The 22,161-nt window shown below is 44.4% G+C and overlaps 1 long non-coding RNA gene across 3 annotated transcripts; it reads right to left on the reverse strand.

Annotated features, from left to right (window-relative positions):
* Window positions 1-12,854: 12,854 nt before the first annotated feature.
* On the reverse strand, window positions 12,855-21,837 carry LOC149126465 (uncharacterized). Of its 3 annotated transcripts, none has more exons than XR_016233723.1 (3): window positions 21,055-21,584; window positions 20,673-20,854; window positions 12,855-13,507 (listed from the first exon to the last, which is right to left on the reverse strand). It is a non-coding gene; the product is annotated as an uncharacterized LOC149126465 (long non-coding RNA). The 3 variants fall into 3 exon arrangements; XR_016233722.1 differs by lacking the exon at window positions 12,855-13,507 and adding an exon at window positions 16,051-18,889 and having other exon boundaries at window positions 20,993-21,837; XR_016233721.1 differs by lacking the exon at window positions 12,855-13,507 and adding an exon at window positions 16,057-18,889 and having other exon boundaries at window positions 21,055-21,572.
* Between the last annotated feature and the right edge of the window lie 324 nt (window positions 21,838-22,161).

Here is a 22,161-nt window from a genome sequence, read left to right on the forward strand (position 1 = left end):
AGTTCTCTCCTCCCTTCAGAGAAAGGTACCTCCTTCTTTGATGGCCCCTTCTTTCCACCGGGATCTCATTCACAGAGGTCTTTCATGTAGGTCATTTTTTGCCACAGTGTCTTGGCTTTCCATGTCTGAAATGCTCTCATGGGCTTTTTAGCCAGATCTCAAATGCCTTAACGGCTGATTCTGAGACCAGAGTGCTGTTTAGGGCATTACATTTCCACCAGCTATGCTTGAGAGTTCTAACTTCTCCATATCTTTGCCAATACTTGCTACTGCCTACCTTTTTATTTCAGTTACCCTGGTTGGTAAGAAGTAGTGCTTCATTGTGCATGGGATATTATTTGTTTCAGGTTTTTTTTTTGCCACTTAAAGTTTTTTTTAAATTTTAGATTAATATGAAAGGCAGGCAAATTTATGGTATATATGGGACTATTTCAACAGATATACACAGCATGAATACATTTTATATTAATTTTTCTAACATGACAGGCATTAATCTTTTTTTTAAAGGTTTATTTTACTTATTTGAAAGACAGAGCTACAGAGAGAGGTAGAGACAGAGAAAGAGAGAGGTCTTCCATCCTCTGGTTTACTCCCCAGATGGCTGCAATGGCCGGAGTTGAGCCGATCTCAAGTCAGGAGTCAGGAGCTTCCTCTAGGTCTCCCATGTGGGTGCAGGGGCCCAAGGATGTGAGCCATCTTCTACTGCTTTCCCAGGCCATAGCAGAGAGCCGGATCAGAAGAGGAGCAGCCGGGACTAGAACCAGCGCCCATATGAGATATCAGCACTTCAGGCCAAGGCATTAACCCCACTGTGCCATAGCACCAGCCCAGCATTACTCGTTTATTTCAGAAAATGTACCAAAGACTCTTGTAAAAGTACATAAGTTATCTGTGAAAGATAATACACTAAGATATTGTCACAGTTTGTAGGGAACTAATCTATCTCATTTGTTAGGGAATCACCTGAAGAAATGATCGAAGGATGGGTAGGCTTTGATTGGGCTGAGCACTGGAGAGTTTAAGGTCCTCAGAAGGAACCTGCAGTGACTAGATGTCCACAGGAGAGTCCTTGGCAAGGCCATACAGGACGGGGTAGAGGGAAATGAGGACCCAGTCGGTATTCATATTTGAATAGGTTTGGGCCCACAAACAAAATCATCCTCTCATTTTTTTTTAATATTTGTTTATTTGAAAGGCATAATTACACAGAGAGAGGAGACAACAGACAGAGAGAGAGGGAGAGAGAGAGAGAGAAAGGAATCTTCCCTGCATCGTCTGGTTCACTCCCCAAATGACCACAACAACCAGGACTGGGCCAAGGCAAAATCAGGAGCCAGTAGCTTCATCCAGGTCTCCCAAGTGGATGCAGCAGCCCAAGCCCTTGGGCCATCTTCCACTCCTTTCCCAGGCACATTAGCAGGGAGCTGGATCAGAAGTGGAGCATCTGGGGCATGAACTAGAGCCCATAGAGGATGCTGGCATCCCAGGCGATGGCTTAACACACTTCCGATCCAGCTCTCTGCTATGGCCTGGGAAAGCAGTGGAGGATGGCCCAAGTCCTTGGGCCCCTGCACCAGCATGGGAGACCTGTAAGAAGCTCCTGGCTCCTGGCTTCGGATCGGCGCAGCTCTGGCGGTTGCAGCCAATTGGAGAGTGGACCAGCAGATGGAAGACCTCATTCTCTCTCTCTCTCTCTCTGCCTCTCTGTAATTCTAACTTTCAAATAAATAAATAAATAAATATTTAAAAAACATTGCATTTATCTATCTTTTTTCCTTACAGCTTTTGCATTTTGGATTTCTAAGAAGGTTTCCTTTGACTAAATTATATTCTCCTATACTTTCTTTTACTACTTTTGTAGGTCTGTTAAGTTTTTAATTCTTTTGAAATGTTTGTGAATGATGTGAGAAATCTTTTTCTCCAAATGCACTGGCAAATGTCTGATTTTTCGAATTTATTTAAGTTAATTTTGCTTCCGTTTCCTCGGAAGAGAGGGAAGACTTTTCTCCTCCATGACTGGATCAATAACTCCTGCGGAAGTGCTGAGCCTGGTCTGGCTTGGATCACATGCCCACCCGGGTGTCCAGAAGAGCAGAGAGCTGTGATCCACAGCCACCCCGACTCATCTATAATCAGTGTCCGTGAGAAGTCCTCAAAAATGCTCTTTAAAGGAAGGAATTTTGCTGTTCCACAAGTCAGGGTGGAAGAAAAGCTGAGTGGGTAAAAATAAGAAGTACTCACCGCAGCCCTAAGTGATCCCTTGTATGCTGCTGGTGCATTTCCCCCCATCTTTAAATTTGCTTCCATAGAGATGATAATAATAATTCCACTTAATACTAGCAATAGCTCTGCACTGGGCTGTGTCAAGTGCTTTTCAAGATCTTCTCTTAAAGGTATCTCTTGAGGGTCAGCGCTGTGGCGTAGTAAGCAAACCCCTGCCTGCGGCACCAGCATCCCATATGGGTGCCGGTCCATGTCCTAGCTGCTCTTCTGATCAAGCAGTGGCGGTTGGCCCAAGTGCTCCTGGCTCCTGGCTCCTGGCTTTGGATCTGCCGAGCTCCAGCTGTTGCAGCCATTTAGGATGTGAACCAGCAGATAGAAGACCTTTCTCTCTGTATTTCCCTGTCTCTGTAATTCTGCCTCTCAAATACATAGTTAAAATCATTAAATAAAATTAAAAAAAAAAGTCCCTCTTTGAGGGAAGAAAAGTTTTTCAAGGATTTTGAGTACCATGTAGGTAAGAGAGAAGCTTGGGGTTTTAAAACTTTAAAGTTCAATCATCTTTTTTTTCCCCAGAAAAAAAAAAAATGCACCAATCTAATAAGTATAGGAGATGTTTATTAGAAAACTTGAAGGGCTTGAACTTACTCTTTGATGATCTCATTGAAAAAAGTAAACAAGCTGAAAAAAAGCCTACTTCCTTGTGAAGGTGAAAACATTTATTATTGGTGATGAATGAACCTGGTGGCACTCAGGTTAGTTTAAGTAAAATTATGTGTACAAAAATTATGTAATGATACCAGAAAAGCTTAATGACACAAAATGAAAACAGTCAAAATGCCTGAGTTTTAACTTCTGAGATTTTTACTAAGTTACAACCACTGTGTTTTCTTATTAGTAAAATGAAGGAATAGGAGGGAACTTCAAAAAGTTTGTGAAAAAATGAAATTGTCAGATAATGTGAATTTTCCATCAATGTTCTCAATTCCCCTCATACATGTGACCTGCGTAGCCTGGTATCTGGAGCATGATAAGTGCTCTGCAAACGTCAGCTATTGTTGTTAGCATCAACGTCTGTGAGTATAGCAAACACAGAACTAACGCATGTGAAAAAACCTGAAGGAAATGCACTGTAGAACTAGCCAAAGACCTATCCTAAAAGCAGGGGAAGGAAATTCCAGAAATTTACTGTGCTATAAGGCATATATTCAGAGTTTAAAAATCTAAGTAGCAGTTTAATAGTTGAACTAAGTCTTAAATGTAATGCCTTAAAAGTTGTAATGCCATCAACCCAGATACCCATCAATCGATGACTGGATAAAGAAATTATGGTATGTATACACTATGGAGTACCACTCAGATGTAAAAATAAAAGGAAATCCCGTCTTTTGCAACAAGATGCATGCAACTGAAATCATTATACTTAGTTAAATAAGCCAGTCCCAAAAAGACAGATGTCATATGTTTTCCCGGAACCCAGGTAACTAATGAGTATCTGAAATGTAATGTGTTGGAGTGAAATAGACATTTTGAGACTCGATGATTGTTTATAGCCCTTGTCTCTTCCGTTGAGGAACAGTGCTTTGTTGGCTTTTTTTCTTCTTCATTCTGTTTGTTGAATTCTTTTACTCAGTGTAAGGTTAACTATATGATTACTAAGTAAACTGAAAACAGATCTTTGTAAAAAGTAAGAGTGGGAATGTGAGAGAGAGGAAGAAGTGTTGGAGCATGGGTGGGAGGGAAGGAAGGGGTAAGTGTCAATATGTTCCTAAATCTGTATCTATGAAATACATGAAACTTGTGTAACTTAAATTAAAAAAAAAAAAAAATTTTAAAAAAACCTGAAAGAACCTTAGTAACTTAAAAAAAAAAAAAAAAAGGCTGTACACTCTGGCCTCAGAATTAGCCCTTAAGGCATGTGGATCCAGCTGAAAAGCCCATGAGAGTATTTCAGGCATGGAAAGCCAAGACACTCTGGGGAAAAAAAAAAAAACCTAAATGAAAGATCTCCGCGAGTGAGATCCCAGTGGAAAGAACAGGTCATCAAAGAAGGAGATACCTTTCTCTGATGGGAGGAGAGACCTTCCACTTTGACCATGGCCTTGTCTAAATATGATCAGAGTCAGTGAACTCAGGGGGCTTCCATAGCCTTGGCAGCTCATGACAAGAGCCTAGGGTGATTACTGAGGCCATAAATAAGAGTGTCAATTTGTTAAGTCAACAACAGGAGTCACTGTGCACTTACTCCTCATGTAGGATCTTTGTCCTTAGTGTGCTGTACATTGTGATTTAATGCTATAACTAGTACTCAAACAGTATTTTTCACTTTATGTTTCTGTGTGGGAGAAAACTGTTGAAATCTTTACTTAATGTATGCTAAACTGATCTTCTGTATATAAAGAGAAATGAAAATGAATCTTGATGTGAATGGAAGGGGAGAGGGAGTGGGAAAGGGGAGGGTTGCGGGTGGGAGGGACGTTATGGGGGGTAAGCCATTGTAATCCATAAGCTGTACTTTGGAAATTTATATTCATTAAATAAAAGTTAAAAAAAAAAAAAAAGGCTGTAAAGCCTTAGATTTAGCGACATCTGCTGGGAGAAAGCTGAATTACAACTCATGTACAAAACTGTTCTACTGCACTGAACTCAGTAATTTTGTGAGCATGAATTAGTATCAGGTTTTGAAACATATGGGAAAAATAAAGTCAGTTTCTCCTAATGTATTCTCATGCTCTGACACCAGATCTGGGGCAGGGGGAAGATTTCCCACACACAAGCCATCAGTTTGCAGTGGGCACCAGCTCTGTGTCCGTTAGTTCAATCTTATTCTCACAGTATCTACCAGTATCAGACCACATTGTGTGGCCTGGATTCTTACTGAGTAGCATTAAATCCAGGTTTTGAAAGTCTCCTCCTTGGATTTGATTAATTTGCTAGAGCAACTCACATAACCTAGCAAAATATTTTATTTACATTTACCCACTTGTTACAAAGAAGACAAATGAACAGACAGATGGAAAAGATGCATAGGATGAGGTACAGGGAAAAAAATGCATGAGACTTCCCATATGCCACATAATTCAGCTATCCGGATGCTCTTAAAACCCTGTCTTTTTAGGGTTTTGTGGAGCCTTCATCACATTGGCATAATTGATTAATTATTAGCCATTGGCGATCAGCTCAACTTTCAGCTCCTCTTCCCTCCCTGTGATTGGGGATTGGGCTAAAAGTTCCAACCCTTTAATCATGCCTTGTGCTTCCAGTGACCTGCCCCAGCCCAAAGCTATCCATGGGCCCCCAGCCATCAGTCATCTCCATCATGCTAGAGATTCTAAGGGTTTAGGAGCTGCATGATAGGAAATGAGGATGAAGGCTAAACCCATATTCCATGATACCACACAGATGCTTTATTGGAGTCTGCTGACATGGTGATTACTTTTGCTTAAGAAGCTGAGAGGTAGAGCGCAGCGCTTTGGCGTAGTGGGTAAAGCTGCCACCCGCAGTGCCGGCATCCCATATGGGTGTTGGTTTGAGTCCTGGCTGCTCCTCTTCCTATCCAGCTCTCTGCTATGGCCTGGGAAAGCAGTAGAAGATGGCCCAAACCCTTGGTCTCCTGTACCCACGTGGGAGGCCCAGAAGAAGCTCTTGGCTCCTGGCTTTGAGTCAGAGCACAGCTTCAGCAGTTGCTGTCAATTGGGGAATGAACCAACAGATGGAAGACCTCTCTCTCTCTCTCTCTCTCTGCCTCTCCTTCTCTCTCTATGTAACTCTGACTTTCAAGTAAAATAAATAAATCTTTAAAAAAAAAAAAAAAGCAACTTAGAGGTTGCAATTCAACCATCAACCACCAGTGCTTGAAAAGGACAACAAACAGGCATTGTCACCATGGATCTTCCAGTTCTGTTCAGAAAATGAAATCCACGACCAAGAAAGAACCACATAGCAGTTGGTATGTGATCAAATACTGAAATGAAAAATCTCAGAAGGAGAGCAATAGCCATAGCCATATTGGGAGAGATAGGGCGGACCAAATAATACTACACCTGAAAGTTATTCAAAGGGGTGAATCTGGAATTTCTCTTAACGGCCAGAAGCAGGGAAAACTAAGTGGTTCTCAGTGGAGAAATGATGATAAAACTGGCACAGTCGTGTGCTGTATGATGCTGTTTCAGTTAATGATGGACCACACAGAGGACGATGCGCTCATAGATTACCTCATTTAGAGATGTCATAGCTATCCTAGTTTGTGTCATACATGCCAACGTTCCCACAATGACGACATTGCCTAATGACACATTTCTGTTGCTAAGTGATGAACGATAGTATTTTAGGGAAAAATTAATCTAGAAAAATAGGATGATGACCCTTTGGTGATAGGCTGAATGGGTTTGGTGATGGACTGGAAAAGGAAGACTGATTGAGATGCTGTGATTGCAAAGAAGCTGTGCTGGTAAGGACTGGACTCCACTGATCCCAAAGTAGTCAGGAAGTGACAGAAGTGATTCTTTCAGATTTCTATTCTGTGATGGGCACATAAAGACAATAATATGTGTTTCCATAAAAAAACAGCAGACGAGTAGGTGTTTCTGCAATCACATTTCTCAATAACATTTATATGAAGAATTTAGGCTATTATGAAATCATGTTTTTAAGTAAAGTACTTTTATCCCCACCTATTGAAAATTTGTTATTCTAAATATCAAATCTATTTGAGACTTCACAATTAAGTATTTTAGAAATAATAAGCAGTATTCGTGTCTATTGCAATCTCATAAGGAAGACAGGTTCACAACAAAATCCTGAATGTTTTGAATTATGAGTTAAAGGTTTTTGTTTCCCCAAAATTCATATGTTGAAAGATCAGCGCCAGTGGGAGGGTGTTTGGTGGTGGGGCCTTCAGGTAGGTGATGAGGTGGAACCCTCGAGAATGAGACGAGTACCCTTACAAGAAGAGACTGGAGAGCTAGCTTGCTTTCTTTCCACATTTGTAGATACCTCAAGTCAGCAGTCCACAACCAGGAAGGAGGCCGTCAGTAGAACCTGACAAAGCCAGAACCCTGATCTCAGACTTTGTTTCTAGAAGGCTGAGAAATACATTCCTATCATTTATAAGCTACCTAATCTGTGGTAATTTATTATAGCCACCCAAGCTGGCTAAGAAACTCCAATAGCACAAATATAATGGCTTATTTTACTCTGTCTGCAGAAACACGGGCAGAAATGCTCAAGGAAGGGAGTTGTTCTGACTGGCTCCATAGCCTGCCTAGATAAGGGCCAAGCTTCTTTTCTAAACTTGTACCATTGACAACTTTTCAAAAGATCCTTTTTAAAGATGTATTATTTATTAAAAAGTAAGAGTTGCAGAGAGAGAGAGAGAGAGAGAGAGAGATTCCGTCTATTGGTTCACCCTCTAGATGGCCTCAACTCGGATGAGCTAGGGACGAGCCAGGCTGAAGCCAAGAGCCAGGAGCTTCTTCCAGGTCTCTCACATGAGGGCAGGGGCCCAAGCACTTGGGCCATCTTCTACTGCTTTCCCAGGTGCATTAGCAGGGAGCAGGATCTGAAGTGGATACTGGCATTGCAGATGGCAGCTTTAACTGCTATGCCATAATGCCAGGCCCAAAAAATGCTTTTCTTAAATACACTTTTCTATTCTAGTAATGAAGAAAGTATATTTTATCTTCCCTTGATTTATTGACTAGCAATACCTCAAGGTTTGTAGTAGCATTGGTCATATGAACAATTGTGAAGAATGAAAGGAGTCAGAAGTGTTACTGGGTGGGATGCAAGAGTGCACAGACAGGTGAGCAATCAGAAGGTACGCTTGTCCTGGCCAGGAGTGCAATTCCCCTGGGACTTCTCTGTTGACATCCACCAGGCAAGGTGACAAGAGCATCCCAGTCTCTGGGGTGCCATTTGGCCCGGTGCCCTCCTTGCAGATTGGGTCTGTCTTTGCAGGTTTGCAGCTTCCAGTCCTTAGGAAATCTCAGACTAGGCACTTGGCCTTGGGCACATTGTCAAATCTACCTCAGCTGTGGAACAGGAATCTCTTCATTGTTCTGTTGCTTCTGTTGCTTAAAAAACAAACAAGTGGCCTGCCCTGTAATGCAGTAGGCTAAGTCCACCTGCAGCTCAGGCATCCCATATGGGTGCTGTGTCATGTCCTGGCTGCTCCTCTTCCGATCCAGCTCTCTGCTTATGGCTTGGGAAAGCAGCGGAAGATGGCCCAAGTGCTTGGGCCCCTGCAACCATGTGGGAGACCTGGAAGAAGCTCCTGGCTTCAGATCAGCCCAGCTCCAGCCATTGTGGTCAGCTAGGGAGTGAACCAGTGGATGAAAGGCCTTCCTTTTTGTCTATCCTCCTCTCTTTGTAATGCTACCTCTCAAATAAATAAATAAAAATGTTTAAAAACAAAAGAATGTATGAGAAGCAAATGCTATAAAGAGAATGAAACAGTAAAGTTTTAGACAAATGAGGGGATACCGCTAAGTGGAGGGGGCAGAAAGAGGGGCCAGTGGAGCAAGCACACTTTCCTGCAGCTGCTGTTTGGAGGAGGCAGTGCAGAACCCCTGCAGCATGACAGGAGTGAGTGCCCCCCCCCCCCCGCATCATCCAAGCCAAAGGGTTCTTCATGGTGTGTTAGGGGAGTGGTGGGTTAATTAGACTCTTCCAAGTTGTTAAAGGCAGAAGCACAGTCAGAGTCTCTCAGTTGCTGGGCGTTTGTTGTTAGGACACATCGGGAAGTGAGGAAGCCAGGAAGCCTTGTGAGCAACAGCACAGCTCATGGTGCTGGAGAGAGGCACCATCGCGGAGCTCACAACAAGGCTCCAGGGGCTGTCCAGCCTCCTGGGGCACCAGTTGCAACCGGCAGAAGCTGGTGTTGGTCGACTCCTGCCCCGGCATTTCGATTGAGCTCTTACCCCTCTGGCCACCTGTCCTGCCCACATTAATAACTTGCCCACATTCTTGGCGACCGGACAAGTCTTGTTTACTCCTGGCTTCTATGCCCTTGGTTTCCGCTTACAGCCCTTCTTTGTGTGCTTCTCGACTTCTGTGTCATTTACCGTGGCCATTCCCTCTCGCTTTCAGGCATCCCAGGGGAAGAGCTCAGAGTGGCTGAGTATGTTGCCGTCTAATGCATGGTATCCCTGCCTGGCCAGAGCTCTTGTGCCAAGCAGTTTTCGGGATTATTGCCTAGATACAAGAGAGCTGCTCCTGGCGTAGAAATCATATGAAGAAAGTAACTTACGTGTTAAAGTCCTCAATGTTTTGCTTTAAGGCTGATCCTCTACTATAGACCTTTAACAGTACCATTTCATGTGGCATTAATTAATTTTCCTTTAAGACTGTACTTACAGGGGTTGGCATTGTGACGTAGTGGGCAAAGCCACTGCCTGTGATGCCAGCATCCCATATGGGCACCGGTTTGTGTCCCAGCTGTACCTCTTCCCACACAGTTATGCTAATGAACCTGGGAAAGCAGCAGAAGATGGCCCATGTGCTTGGGCCCCCGCACCTCTGTGGGAGACCCGGATGAAGCTCAGGCTCCTGGCTTAGGCCTGATCCAGCCCTGGCCATTGTGGCCATCTGGGAAGTGAACCAGTGGATGGAAGATCTCTCTGTCTCTCCCTCTCTCTGTAACTCTGATTTTCAAATTAATAAATAAATTTTAAAAAAGAGAATCTATTTACAGGGAACTGGAGTTATGGCACAGAAAGTTAAGCCAAAAATTGTAATGCCTGTGCCAAATCAGAGTATGTGTACCATCTGCACTGCTTCCAATCCAGCTTCCTGATAACACACCTGGGAAGGCAGCTAATGATGACTCAAATGCTTGGGCCCCTGCCACATGGGAAACCAAGATGTTGTTCTTGGCTTCTGACTCCTGGCTTCTGTCTTGCTTACCCCTGGCTGTTGCAGCCATTTGCATAGTGAGTCAGCAGATGGAAAACCTCTTTCTCTATCTCTCTCTCTCTCCCCTTCTGTCACTCTGCCTTTCAAATAAACAAATTTTTTTTAACTTTTATTTAATGAATATAAATTTCCAAAGTACAGCTTATGGATTACAATGGCTTACCCCCCATAACATCCCTCCCACCCGCAACACTCCCCTTTCCCACTCCCTCTCCCCTTCCATTCACATCAAGATTCATTTTTGATTCTCTTTATATACAGAAGATCAGTTTAGCATACATTAAATAAAAATTTCAACAGTTTTCTCCCACACAGAAACATAAAGTGAAAAATACTGTTTGAGTACTAGTTATAGCATTAAATCACAATGTACAGCACACTAAGGACAGAGATCCTACATGAGGAGTAAGTGCACAGTGACTCCTGTTGTTGACTTAACAAATTGACACTCTTGTTTATGGCATCAGTAATCACCCTAGGCTCTTGTCATGAGCTGCCAAGGCTATGGAAGCCCCCTGAGTTCACTGACTCTGATCATATTTAGACAAGGCCATGGTCAAAGTGGAAGTTCTCTCCTCCCTTCAGAGAAAGGTACCTCCTTCTTTGATGACCCGTTCTTTCCACTGGGATCTCACTCGTGGAGATCTTTCATTTAGTTTTTTTTTTTTTTCCCCAGAGTGTCTTGGCTTTCCATGCCTGAAATACTCTCATGGGCTTTTCAGCCAGATCCGCATGCCTTAAGGGCTGATTCTGAGGCCAGAGTGCTGTTTAGGACATCTGCCATTCTATGGGTCTGCTGTGTATCTCACTTCCCATGTTGGATCATTCTCTCCCTTTTTTATTCTATCAGCTAGTATTTGCAGACACTATTCTTGTTTATACGATCCCTTTGGTTCTTAGTCCTATCATTATGATCAATTGTGAACAGAAATTGATCACTGGGACTAGTGAGATGGCATTGGTACATGCCACTTTGATGGGATTGAATTGGAATCCCCTGGTATGTTTCTAACTACCGTTTGAGGTAAGTCAGCTTGAACATGTCCCAAATTGCACATCTCTTCCCTCTCTTATTCCCACTCTTATATTTAACAGAGATCACTTTTCAGTTAAGTTTCAGCACTTAAGAAGAATTGTGTATTGATTACAGTATTCAACCAAAAGTGTTAAGTAGAACAAACGAAAAAAAATACTAAGAGGGATAACATATTAAGTTGCTCATCAACAGTCAGGGTGAGGGCTGATCAAGTTGTCGCTCCCCGTCTTCATGGGGGAACGACACTAAGCCCTGCCTAGGCTTCATATCCGAGTCACGGCACCATTATGTCGCTCCCCCTCTTCGTGGAGGAACGACACAGGACCCTGCGCTGTTCTTTCGTCTGCTCGGCCCTCCCCGGGTTTGCTGCTGGTTCTTCCCGGGTTGGCTACTATCCCTTCCACCTCCGTGGAAGGGCAGTTCCCCCTGGCCACATTCCCCACTTCCGCAGGGGAGCGGCACACCGCCGGCCGGCTCTCTCGGGGGCTGCACAGGTGTTCCCCTTAGATGTTCCCCATAGATGTTCCCGGTGCATGCCGTCTCTCTCCTCCTTTATAGTCCTCCTCCGCCAATCCCAACTCGGCTGCCCACACGCCGAGTACGCTGCTCTCCTCCAATCAGGAGCAAGTCCTACAGTTTATTAGTTGAACTGGAGGCAGCTGTGCGGAAGCTGTTTACTTCTCTCCCAGCGCCATATTGTGGGAGAGCAGATGCATAGAATAAGTCCTAATTCCAGTAACTCAGTCCAGTCCGGATTGCTCCCCACACAAGTCACCATTTCTCATAGTGTTCATTTCACTTTAACAGGTTTCCTTTTTGGTGCTCAGTTAGTTGTCACCAATCAGGGAGAACATATGGTATTTGTCCCTTTGGGATTGGCTTATTTCACTCAGCATAATGTTTTCCAAATTCCTAACTGGTATCACTTTTCAGTTAAAATTTAAACACCTAAGAATAATTGTGTGTTAATTACAGAGTTCAACCAATGGTACTAGAACAAAAAAAATACTAAAATGGATAAAGTATTACATTGTACATCAACCGTCAGGACAAGAGCTGATCAAGTCACTGTTTCTCACAGTGTCCATTTCACTTCAAAAGTTTCCCCTTTGGTGCTCAGTTAGTTGTCGCCGATCAGGGAACAAATAAACAAATATTTTTAAAGGAACTAGCATTAAGTTATGTGGTTTATTCTACACTTGTAAGGTTTTCATTTGTTAGGCCTTAGCCATTTCATACTATACACACAATTCACAGTAACCAAAATGATCAAATGTGTCATCTTTGAGTATGAACACTCATGATAATTGTAATTGCTTCACTTCCGACTATGCCATACATTTCCCATATAGTCATTGAATTTTCACAGACTAAATACAAAAATAGACATGGCTAACTTCAGTTTGCAAACAAGGAACTTGAGCCTGAAGGAGGTTAAATAACTTGTTCACAGTCATGTAATTTCTTTTTATCACAGGGTCTGAAATCGGAGAAGACCCCCTAAAATTTACCCTGAAATGTGGACCCTTAAAGTTCCATAGAAATGCTACCCAGGGTGCCACATATGCTACCGGAATTCAGGGTGTCATACGATTTCACCACGGGCTTATTACTAGATCCCCAATATTAATAAGCCCAAGAGGGTTCTTGCCTAATATTTAGAGAATTCTAAATACTGGCACAGATAAACGAGGCAGCATGGTACATTTTAAGCTTTTATTTAGTGAGAAAGATGCATAGGAGAGTAAGAGCTTTATTTAGGGGAGAGAAGTGAATGGGGGTTCATACCGAGCACCAGGAACCAGCCACGTGGAAAAGCATCTAGGCCAGGAAGCCTAGAGCACATGGCCCGAAGGCCATGTGCCCTGGAGGCGCAGGACTACAGCAAACCCCTTCCTAGCAAGAGGCCAGGGAAAAAGAGCCAGCTGGACACACTGTGCCCCAGGCTTTTAACCTACTTCCAAAGGGGAGTGGTCAATTAACCTGATTGGCTGGTGGGCACCCAGGTGTGGCCAGGTAGGGGGATGAGGACACACAGGGGCGTGGCGAAGGCGTGGTCTTCCAGCTCACAAACCTAATCGATTTTAACCTGTATGCGTGCCCACTTCATTCCCCCCTCAGAGACTCCATCCCTTAATCCTAAGGGAAGTTGATGGACGTTGAATAATCTCTTCTGTAATTGCTTCCTGCTTATGAGGGGCGTAGTGTGGGCCCTGCCTATCCAGGGTCTGGAGGTCTCTGCCTATTCTAACAAATTTGCTTTGTGAGCTGGTGCAGTCTCAGTCATTGCCAAGGTCTGTGTCCCCTGTGTGGTCAGTTGCTCCCGGAAGTTGAGTTCTGAAACATATAAGTTGTTAATTAGTATAAGCAAAACTGGAACAAAACCAGTTGTAAGTGGGGTGCCCCTTTAGATAAAAACAACGTATCTTACAGATTCCCAGATAGTGGGTAGTGGTAGGCCACCCTTATGTAGATTATAAACCCATTTAGCTTGAGTATAGAGAATAATAGAAGAAATCATTAGGTATCTTTATCCTCAATAAAACTTCCCAGAGATAATCAAGGAAGGTAGGTACAGCATGTTTGCCTTAAGGAGACAAAGGCAAAAGTTTTACTTATCCTTTTTGCTTTGAAGTACTTAAGGTTTCTGATTGGCTTATAGGAACAGTAAGGCATGTCTTTGGTATTCACCTGTGGAGACTTAAGAGGTAGACGTTTAATCCTAATTTCACGGAGGTAGTTGTGCTCAATAGCACCTGGTAAGATCCCTTTCATTTACGCTGAAGCTGATCTGAAGAGGATCTTATGAATTGCTTGCTCAGGAATTTCTAATGTTGGAGTTTTTATTAAAAACTCCTTGATTCCTTGGAACACCTTTGCAGCTCCCCTGTCCAGCACAGTGTCTGTTCCAGAGGTTTTTAAGCAAACACAAGGCTTAGAATCCAAATCCTGGAGTCCATAACTCTTGTAGCTACCCTTTTCAGTCTTGCATCAGGGCCTCTTTAAAGCTACATACAAAAGTTTGGAATCCAAATCTTGGACTTCAAATTCCATAGAATCCTGTCATCAGTAATTCCTAAAACCAGAGCTTTTATTTAGAAGCTGCTTAGTTCTCTGGAACAACTTTTGCAGATACCCTTTTCAGTATGGAGACTGTATCAGGGCCTTTAAAGCTATACACAAAAGCTTGGAATCCAAATTTTGGAATCCAAAGTCCATAGAACTTTGCCATTCTCCGATATCTCCTCGGCTGCCTTTAAATATCTGACCCTATGTTAACACATATGAGATAGGAATTTCACAAGTTTCATATTCCCACCTCTTTATTCTTCCCTGTTCCTCTAATTTCTCTTATTATCTTCTCATCCTCTTTTTGCTTTGTATTCTTGTCTTAGAATATGGACAGTGCTCTAAATGTATACTAAAGGGTCCTGAGGTCTTAACACAATTTAGTAACTTCAGGGTGTTAGGAAACTGGCGCAGTTGTAGCTAGGTGGCCGAATGGCCCAGCTACCTGAGCCAGGCTCCACCCCCATCCTAATGGGATTGGCTGCTCCTGCTTCCCTGCCCGCCCTCAGGCAAAGTTTTGAAAGGGCCTGTTCCTGAACACGTGCTCTCTCGGTCCTTCTCTCCTGCTCTCTCTGGGTTCCTCTCTCTAGCCTCCTCTGGTCTCTTGGCTCTGCTCTCCTCTCTCCTCTTCTCTGCTCTATCTTCTCTCCTTGCTAGCTCCTCTCCTCTCTGTCTCTCTCTCTTACAGTCTCCTTCTCTCTTTTTCCTTTGCCGCCCCTTCACTCTGGTCTGTAGGGTGTTCCCCAATAAACCCTTTCCCTTACTCCGGTGTCCGGTGTGCTTTGTGACGGCTGACATTAAGATATAACACAGGGTGCTTTGGGGAGCAATGGGTTGTACTGGGGAGCCTCTAATGGGTTGAATTGTGTCTCTCTCCTTCCACAGGATTCATCTGTTAAATTCCTAACCTCCAGTACCTCCGACCATATTTGGAAGTCAGTGGCCATTCCTGTATCAGATAAAGGTCTCATGATCTATGGAGGATCAGTGTTATAACAAGGACACCATGTGGCAGTAAGAGACACCATGGCCCCTGAGAGCTGACCAGCTCTACCCGGTGTTTGAAAGATGGATCGTTTCTTTATAACTAAGTAGCTGTAAAGGAGGAGAGGTGACTGCATAGGATCTTGTGATCTCAAATTAGTAACCGAAAATTGCAGATCCTTATTCTCCAAATAGTTTTTTTTTTTAGATTTAAAAGTATTTATTAGAATCAAGGACCTCCAGCCAGAGTGACGTGGAGGGTGGCTTCCAAGAGAGGAAAACCCAAAAGGGACTCGTGGCAGCCGGCTTTAAGTACAATTTTGAAGGAAAAAAACTTAACAATCAGATTGGCATTCAGTTACCAGGTGCAAAAGACCCCACTTACAATTCTCCATCAGTCTGGCCTGCTAAGGGTGGGGTAGATAACTTGTTTTCACAATAAGCTGTGAGCTCCAAAGGAGCTCCCTTGCTATTCTCATGGTAAATTTGGAGATTCCGAAGGAAGGAGGGTGGACTGTTCTTGTTAAAGATAACATTTTAGGGAAGGAAGCAAATATTTTACACCCCAGATTCCATTGGGATCCCCTGACTCCTCACATTCCCTCCTCAGGGATGGAAGCCCTAATGTCTGTTAGGGGGAACTGGGAAGTGATCACTCTGGCTGCTTCACACTGAAAAGGGGCGTCTTTGGGAAGGGGAGCCAAGGCAGGGTTGCAGCAGGAAGTGGCTTCTCCAGGGGGATGCAGTACCAGCTTGCAGAATCGGCTTCCAGGCCAGTGCTGCGCTCAATAGGCTAATCCTCCGCCTTGTGGCGCTGGCACACTGGGTTCTAGTCCCCGTCGGGGCGCCGGATTCTGTCCCGGTTGCCCCTCTTCCAGGCCAGCTCTCTGCTATGGCCTGGGAGTGCAGTGGAGGATGGCCCAAGTCCTTGGGTCCTGCACCCCATGGGAGACCAGGAGAAGCACCTGGCTCCTGGCTTTGGATCAGCGCGGTGCGCCGGCTGCAGCGCACCAGTTGCTGCGGCCATTTGAGGGTGAACCAACGGCAAAGGAAGACCTTTCTCTCTCTCTCTCTCTCTCACTGTCCACTCTGCCTGTCCAAAAAATAAAATAAAATAAAATAAAATAAAACACCGGCTTCCATCAGAGGTTTCATATGCATGGCCACCTAGAATTTTACTTTGAGTCTGGAGAAAACGAATTTAACAAGCAGTTTAAACTCACAGGATCTAAAATCATGGGATCCAGAACCAAGGAGAGAGTCATTATTAGAGGCCCTAAGAAAAGTATCTCAACTATGAGCAAGTTTTTTCATTGAGAGGCAAATACAAACTGACAGAAAGGGCTTGAAAATAATCAGGTGGGCTTAAGGCCTTGTCAGTTATGAGGCTCAGACCTATCTTTATCTCTTTACATGTGGTACCTAATAAGGGAGGCACCCTGTGGACTTTTCATTCCTAGCTGTCCTGGGAGGAGAGCTGGCTTGAAGAGAACATAGGTAGCATTTCTCAAAGGAAAACCTTTATTAGTTAATATACAGTTCTTCCTGCAATGTTGTTGACCCTACTTGGCCATCCCCTCGACAGCAGTGGTTACTTTGGGAGCTGGGGCGAGTGAAGGGCTTTGCTTTTCAGCTTAGTGTGAACAAGGCCTGTGGCTCTGACATGGAGCCCTTCAACTCCAGGGCAGGTCCATTTCCAGGGACCCAACTCTTGGCTGGCAGAGCTGCCAGGGCTCTACATAAGCTGACTTCTGCTGAAGCCCTGGCTTTCCACATCAAAAACCAATGCAGGGGACTGGCCTGTTGGGTCTCCTTAATGGCAGATCACTGTGTAAAGCAGCCGTTAATTGGCCTGCCACCTATCATAACATTGCTTCTGCAGCCCAGCTTCCTCTTCCTCCTGTTTTTGTTAATGCGGATCAGAGGAAATCTTTAAGAGAATGCAAGTCAAGGGGGTGCTCCGACCCTACTCTTCGGTGGCCTAAACTAGAAATTTGTAGTCACAGGCATGTTCTTATAGTGGTTCTTCTTTGAGGTAGACAGTGCCCATGAGGAAAGCTATGTCAAAAATGATGACCACATTATTTATTAAATTTTAAGTCATTAGTAAAACTCTCCCTTTGTTTGGTTTTCAAAAAAGGAAGGTTTTGTCTGCTTACTGTGCCCATTGCAAAGTAAATCTAGCTGTGGAATCATAATTTAAGTTCTCATTTTGGCTATGCTATTATTACAGAAAAATGTTAGCTATCCCTTTTATAAGGTCTAAAGATCAAATTGTACATTCTAGAGAGTTCTTCAGAATAGAATTAGTTTCCTATCTTTAAGAGAATAGAGAAATGAGGGAACAAGTTAGGCTTCCCAGATTGCTTACTGACAATAACAATATCAAATGAAAACTAGCAAACAATTTTACAGTAAAGCAACAACTTATGAAAACATTTACCTAAAGCTCCTATTTCTTCTATAAATTTCAAGACAATAGTGTACGTACCAAATAGTTTTTGACCATATATATATATATATAATATGAACCAAACTTTGTCCTAGGTTCTGAGAATGCAGCTTTGTATTATTACAGAAGTGAAGTTTCTGCTGTGGTGGAGATTAAGAGATGGAACCCTACTGCCCCAGTTAGATATAAAATAGGCCAGCTGTCACCTGGCCACTCTAGCTCCATCCAGATGATGGGCCAAGGGAATTGTAATCATCTAGAAAACCTCATTCCGACTTGAGTCCTCCTTCATGTCTAAGTTAAAGCCATCAGTATTAACCTCAGCATTTGCCATTTCTCATTTATAATACAGCACAACAAGCTTCCATTTCTCTTTCACACCTGGTTATGATACCATAATCAAGAACTCTTATTTTCATTTTGATTTGATTATGTTCTCTTTCATTAGTCTAGGCTAGTGGTTCTCAGTAAAACACAGCAAGATTATTGGTGGTGTTTAGAAAAAGCTAAATGCCAGGCCCATCCTCATAATTTACTCTCCCACGACTCTGTGGATGCTGTCCAGCTCACAGAGGGGCTGATACCGCCCCTAGTTAACCACTCTATAAGTTATGCAGCTCAACCTGGACTCTGCTTTGGCATCACCCAGAGAGTATTGAAAACTACCAAAGCCTGGCTCTCATTCCCACCCCACTCTGCCCAAGATTTTGCTTTGATTAGGTTGGAGTGTGGTTTGGGCATCAGAATTTTTAAAAGCTGAGTTTTTGAAAGCCCTCCAGTTGATTCTCTTCTAAGCTGCAGAGAGACATTAAGCATTTTCCACTGTGGTTGACAAGATCAGAACTTGGCTTTTGGGAAATTAAGTTGGCAGCATTAGAGAGGGTGCATTGAGGCCAAAGCAGTCTCCAGGAGGGTCAGAGAGGAGGCTAACAGAGGAGGCTAACACAGCCTGGAACAAAGGAGACGACAAGAGCCCGAGGAGTGCTGGGAGTGCTGGGTACGCGGCCACAGCAGCAGCAGGACCTCAGAATCGACTTCAGAGAAGCAGCACTTGATCATCCGAAGACCTTGCTGATCCAAGAGTATTTAAATAGCCTGTGTGGGCTGGTGCCGTGGCCTAGTGGAGTAAGCCTCCGCCTGTGGTGCCGGAATCCCATATGGGCAACAGCTTGTGTTCCAGCCACTCCTCTTCCAATCCAGCTCTCTGCTGTGGCCTGGGAAAACAATGGAAGATGGCCCAAATGTTTGGGCCCCTGCACAGAGGTGCAGAGGCTCCTGGCTTCGGATTGGCTCAGCTCCAGCTATTGAGGACCTCTGGGGAGTGAACCAGTGGATGGAAGACCATTCTCTCTCTCTCTCTATCTCTCTCTCTCTGCCTCTCTGTGACTATGACTTTCAAATAAATAAATAAATAAAATCTTTAAAAAGAGAAAATAGGCCGGCGCCGCAGCTCACTAGGCTAATCCTCTGCCTGCGGCGCCCGGCACCCTGGTTCTAGTCCCGGTTGGGGCTCCAGATTCTGTCTCGGTTGTTCCTCTTCCAGTCCAGCTCTCTGCTGTGGCCCGGGAAGGCAGTGGAGGACGGCCCAAGTGCTTGGGCCTTGCACCCGCACGGGAGACCAGGAGGAAGCACCTGGCTCCTGGCTTCGGATCGGCGCAGCTCGCTGGCCATAGCGGCCATTTGGGGGGTGAATCACCAGAAGGAAGACCTTTCTCCCTGTCTCTCTCTCTCTCACTGTCTAACTCTGCCTGTCAAATAAATTTAAAATAAAATAGCTTGAGTGTTGGAGCAGGTATTTGGTGCAGAAGTTAAGATGGTTTTTGGAATACTCATATCCCAGTTCCAGCTTCCTGCTAACAAGTGCACTGAGAGGTGATGGCTGAACTGCTTGTATCCCTGCCACTCATGAGGGAGACCCTAACTGAGACTTGAACTTTTGGCTTTGGTCTGGCCCAATACTGGTGTTTGGGAAGTGGGGCAGCAGATGAAAAATTCTGTCTCTGTTATTCTCTCTTTCCAAACAAAATGAAAATAAAATAAATAAAAATCTAAAAGAGATGCACTAGCTTAGGCTTGAAAAAAATAACCTATGTGTCTAAATAAGGAGATGCTTTTCCAACGAATACACTGATGTGTCCTTTTGAAAACTCTCTTATCAATATTAATGCAAAAGCCAAAATTGACACCTCATAATGCAATTGAAAAATATAACAAAATATACCCTAAAATATTAAACTTTCAGTTGCAAACAATTTTAACTATATACATGCATAGGTTCTTATATAGAAAGAATTTGAAAATAGCAAGCTATTGAAGAAGAAAGTAGAAAAAATCTTTTTTGTTACTGAATAAAATTTTGGAAAGAAATATAGAATTCTGACTGTGGCAGACTCCAAAGATGACCTGCAATGAACAAAGCCTCTGGAGTTCACTCCCTGTGTGGTCTCCCTGTCATGTCGAATCTTGGCGGCCCACTTGGTTTGACCCACAGAACGTGGCAGAAGTGAGCTTATGGAAATTCCAAAATGGCCTGGAAGTCAGCTTCGGCTTCTATCGTATCCTCTTTGAGTGCTGGCCCTTGGATCCTCACAACCCCATGCTCCAGGGAAAGTTCAGGAGCTGGGTGGAGAGGGTTTGAGAGAGAACGGAGGTCTCCAGCACCAGGGGCCAGTCATGTGAACGAGAGAGTTTCAGTCCACGAAAACCGCACAGGGCTGGAGAGCATCTGATCACCACAGAAGGCTGAGAAATCACACAAGGGTTTGGTGTGGAGTGTTAGGCAGCAACAGCTAATTGAAATAATTTGCTGCTATCACAGACATAGTATATTACATACGGCTCCAAAACCTAGTGACTTCAAACAGAAAATTACTGCATCTTAAATTATGTGCCTTGATTGTGTGGAGTTTTTATTGACCTTGCTTGTGGTTTCTCATATAATGGCAGTTAGATAACTGTGGGCCAAAATGCAGCCTCCGCCCCCCAAACCACACTCACATGAATGACTGTGGGTCCTGGCTGCTGGCTGGGAAATCCACTGGGGCGCTCAGTGAGGGGTCTTTGGTGTGCCCACAGGCCTTTGCTCGCAGCTGCAGGGCTCCCTCTCTACATAGTGGCTGGATTTGATTTCCAGCAAATGTTCAAGAGGACAAGTGGAAATCCCAGTCCTCCTAAGGAACCTGCAAGTTCCAACAGAGAGAGAAAGGTAAGGGTGTGGGGTGGGGGTTGAACTTGCCCTTTTCTAAGGAGCCCACTTCTGAGATAAGGGCATCAGTCCATTCACCAGAGCAGGGCCCTCACGACGCAGTAGCTCCCACCTCTCAACGCTGCCACACTGGAGGTCGCCTTGCAGCACATGCACTCTGGAAGACACACAAACCTCAGCATAAACCTTCCGGCAGCCGTTACACTCCTGTGTTTCCCACGCAGACGCGCACTCATTCTCTCACTTCCAAGTTGCTTCCCGTTAGGCTCCTCTACGGAGTATGAGGCTCCCAGCATCTACATCAGGGATTCCTCAGCTGTATTCTCTCAGGTTTAGCTCCTCTGGGGAGATTTCTTGATCACAGACACCTGTGAACTAAACCACAGCACACTATGGCGAGAAAGGGACAGGACACTTGCAATAGACAACCTATTGGAACAGACGGGGAGGGGCGGGAAGCTCCTAGAGTCAGGGGTCCTAGCAAGCCGAAATTCAACAGGCACGTGTTGCCATTTCCTCCTGCTCTGGAGCGGGAGCATTTCTTGGCTGGGTCCCAGTTCCATTCCCCGGGAGTAGCTCTTCTTGACTTCCGGTCTACCTTCCGACACAGCTACACATCTTTCCCTTGTTATAACTGGTGGCTGTGTTGTTCGCAGTTGAGTGGCTGGGTCTCTTGCCCTGCTTCTCCTTGCAGGTGGTTGGAGGTAAGAGGCCTCTTTTTATTTTGCTGTCTTTCCGCACTTACGGTCCAACCTTGCACTAAAGACTGTGGCTTCCAGTGTAGTGTAAAATCTATGGGTGTGAAATCCCAGCCCTCTGTCTTAGCCTGAGCCCTACCCACAAACCCATTTGCCATAGGTCCCTCTATTTGAGTGGAGAGTCAGGCTGCTATGTGATAGGTTCTTCTTTTACATAAGTGACTTTCTTTTTTCTTTCTTTTTTTTTTTTTTTCAAAGATTTATTTACCCATTAGAAAGGCAGAGTTACAGAGAGGCAGAGGCAGAGAAAGAGGGAGGTCCTCCATCTGCTGGCCCACCCCCAAAATAGCTACAATGGCGGAAGGTGTGCAGATCCAAAGCCAGGAGCCAGGAGCTTCCTCCAGGTCTCTCACCCGGGTGCAGGTGCCCAAGGACTTGGGCCATTCTCTACTGCCTTCCCAGGCCATAGCAGAGAACTGGATCAGAAGTGAGGCATCTGGGACTCAAACTGGTGTCCATATGGGATGCCAGCACTGCAGGCGGAGGCTTCACCCACCATGCTATAGCACTGGCCTTGTGATAG

This window comes from Oryctolagus cuniculus, chromosome 5, assembly GCF_051225735.1.
Source record: "Oryctolagus cuniculus isolate XC-2025 breed Fujian yellow rabbit chromosome 5, ASM5122573v1, whole genome shotgun sequence".
Classification (NCBI taxonomy): Eukaryota; Metazoa; Chordata; class Mammalia; order Lagomorpha; family Leporidae; genus Oryctolagus; species Oryctolagus cuniculus.